Raw genomic sequence first — 3,519 nt, forward strand, 5'->3', positions numbered from 1 at the left:
ACCACTCGTTTATCCATTCATTACTTGTCTCCTGCAGTGAAATGTGCACTCCATGCAGGCAGGGCCTTTGCCTTGCTCACTGCTGTGTCCCCCTGGGCCTAGAATAGTGATGGCCCATAGCAGAGTCCAGGAAAGAGGAGTCCAACAATGAATGAATGGATAACGCCATACAACATCTGTGTTGGTGAAATTGACAGAGGTGGTAGAATTGAGGGTGACTGATGATGGAATGAAGCTCCCACAAGATCTCGAGAGTCAGTATGCTGGGCTAAATGACTAAGATGAAGCTTAGCAGGGGTGCTAAGGCTGCCCTTGGGGCAAAAGCCCAAGTGAGTACAGGACGAGGAAGAAACTGCTTCACAGCAGCTGCACAACTAGCAAACACTTGGAAGCTACAAAATGGTGGGAAGCTCACAGGGGGATCGATGGGCCTGCAGAAGCACCCCGTGATCTCAGGCTGCATGGGGTGGCTGGACAGTGGGCTGGTGTGCTCTGCCTGAGACACCCCATGGGGCAGCCCTGTCAGTCCTGCACTTTGCACTGAAGCAGTCAGAGGTTATTCAAATACCTCTTGACCATAGGGACCAGGATGGCAAAGGCATTCCAAATTACATCCTCAACAATACATAGTTTCAAATAGCTCAAAGGAGGATATTGAACATTCCCAATACAAATAAATGATAAATGTTTGAGATGACGGATATGCTAATTACCCTGACCTGATCACTACACATTACATGTATAGAAGCATCACTATGTACCCCACGAATATGTACAACTTTTATTTGTCAATTAAAAGTTAAAAATCATATTCTATAAAAACTAATAGAAGGAATGTTTAGCCCATAGATGGTAGATTTGGGAGCCAGACAGAACTGAATCAAATTCTGGTTCTGCCTTTTATTAGCTGCAGGACACATGCAGAATTCTTAACCTTAATAGTCTCTAGCTGTATGGCTGTCAAGGCCAATGTCGTAAAAGGTAAAATATAACTGTTTGATTTTGTAGTTATACACAAAGGCTTGTACTGTGTCCTGTAGAAAACTTGAAGAGTCATCCCTTAAAAATATACATCCATAGTCTTTGCTGGAATTGCCAGTGAAATGTACTTTATCAGGGTCCCAATATCATGTACAAAATGTAGCATGGAAACTTAATGCCCACTTTTTATAAATGCTTATCTATAGATGGGCATCCCAATTTGAGGCAACACATATATGATCAGAAGTAGGAATGAATATAAATGATGGAGTATCATGATAGTAGAAACAGATAGAATATTTAGAATAGAAACAGCCCTAAATGAATAACAACTCGTGTATCTCTTCTACTAGATTGATTATAACCTAAAACAGTTCTGTTCTGGATGATCTTGGTAAATCATATGCTTGAATCGTGACTGAAATCATCTTGAAAAACGTTGTTTTTAAAGAACCTAAAAGCTGGGAGTGGGGGCTCATGCCTGTAGTCCCAGCAACTTGGGAGGCCAAGGCAGGAGGATCACTTGAGGCCAGGAGTTTGAGACCAGCCTGAGCACCATAGCAAGACTCCATTCCCACAAAAAAATTAAAAACTAACTGGGCATAGCTGTGGATGCCTGTAGTTTGAGCTACTCAGGAAGCTGAGGCTGGAGGATCACATGAGCCTAGGAATTGGAGGTGGTAGTGAGTATGGTCTCACTGTTGCACTCCAGCCTGGGTGACAGAGAGAAAACCTGACTCCAAACAAAAAACAAAAAGAAAAAGCAAACAAACAAAAAACCCTGTAGGTGGTACCCTTCAAAGGTGTTCCTTTTGGGATACAAAATTAATTTGGATCCCCCAATACAAATTATTTTGTATAAATTGGGGCCCCTCAGGTTCTACAGTGGAATCGCTGCAGTGGCTGATGAGGAGGACACAAAACAAGAGTCCTTCCACTGGGATTTACATGCTGGTTTTCCTCATCATGGGTTTGTCCTTCATGGCTCCAGCCTTCAGTGGAGTCAGGTACAAGCAAGTGATGACTTGCTGATGAAAACACTGGACAATGCAGTCTGGATTTTTTTTTACAAAAGTAGAAATATCAGAATGTGACAACTTAGAGTGACCATATAATTTATCAGCCAATTGGAATACTTTAGAGAGTGAGGGAAGCAGGAGAGGGTGAGTATGAACAGGTACACTGGGACTACAAACGTAAACCAGCACTGACCTTTGTCACTGCTGTGGCCAAAGCCATGAGGATATTCAGGCTTCAGAAGAGGCTCACCACGAGTGCCCTCCACGGTAGCAAGAAGGTCTGGCTTGACCCCAGTGACACCAGCGAAATCATCAACGCCAACTCCCATCAGCAGATCCGGAAGCTGATCAAAGTTGGGCTGATCATCCACGAGCCTGTGACTGTCCATTCTCGGGCTGGATGCCAGAAAAGCACCTTAGCCCGCCAGAAGGGCAGGCACACGGGCACAGGTTAGCTCAAGGGTACAGCCAATGCCCAAATGCCAGAGAAGATCACTTGGATGAGGAGAATGAGGATTCTGCACCAGTTGCTTGGAAGATATTGTGAATCGAAGAAGATTGCTCACCACATGTATTACAGCCTGTACCTGAAGGTGCAGGGGAATGTGTTCACAAACAAGCAGATTCTCACGGAACACAATCACAAGCTGAAGGCAGGCAAGGCCCACAAGAAGCTCCTGGCTGACCAGGCTGAGGCCCGCAGCTTTAAGACCAAGGAAGCATGCAAGCTCGGTGAAGAGCGCCTCCAGGCCAAGGAGAAGGAGATCATCAAGACTTTGTCCAAGGAGGAAGAGACCAAGGTAAAAAGGCTTCCCCTTTGTCTGTACATCCTAACCACCGTGATTACATAGATCAGCCATTAAAATAAAACAAGCCTTAAAAAAGAAAAGAAAAGAAAAGAAAAACAGGACTGCCCTGAGAAAACTAGGACGTATGGTCACCCCAAGAGGAGTCCTTTCATGGGAATATGGCGTTGAGATGCACAGGCCTGCCAGGAGCTGTTTCATAAGGATTCAGTGTTTTTCTTGTGCAGGGGAATGAATTTTGATGAGTATAAAAGATGAATGAGAGGACCAAGACATTCCAATTCCACCCACTAGATTAGCCAGTTTGGTTTTTGACAGTTCTGTCCCTCTGTTTTACATTTTCCAGGTTTGGGAAATGCAGACATAGATATGGATAGTAACATTTTTAAGTGACTCAGTAGCCCACCTGATAGCCACAAGAGCTTGGCATGGGTTGAAGGTATTCTTTAGGTGGGAACCAATGACAAGCTGTATGACTTTCTTTGCAGGAAGATAAAGAGGTACTTTGCTGTGGGGAAAAGAAAGAGAGATCAGCCTGTTACTGTGTCTATATAGAAAGAAGTAGACATAAGAGACTCCATTTTGTTCTGTATTTGAGATGCTGTTAATCTGTGACCCTACCCCCAATCTTGTCCTTGCAAGAGACATGTGCTGTGGTGACTCAAGGTTTAATGGATTTTGCACTGTGCAGGATGTGTCTTTGTTAAACAAGT

The 3,519-nt window shown here is 44.1% G+C and overlaps 1 pseudogene; it reads left to right on the plus strand.

Moving 5' to 3' along the window:
• The first annotated feature begins 2,218 nt into the window (after positions 1-2,218).
• On the plus strand, positions 2,219-2,851 carry LOC126960725 (60S ribosomal protein L19-like; annotated as a pseudogene).
• Positions 2,852-3,519: the final 668 nt, after the last annotated feature.

This window comes from Macaca thibetana, chromosome 8, assembly GCF_024542745.1.
Source record: "Macaca thibetana thibetana isolate TM-01 chromosome 8, ASM2454274v1, whole genome shotgun sequence".
Taxonomy (NCBI): domain Eukaryota; kingdom Metazoa; phylum Chordata; class Mammalia; order Primates; family Cercopithecidae; genus Macaca; species Macaca thibetana.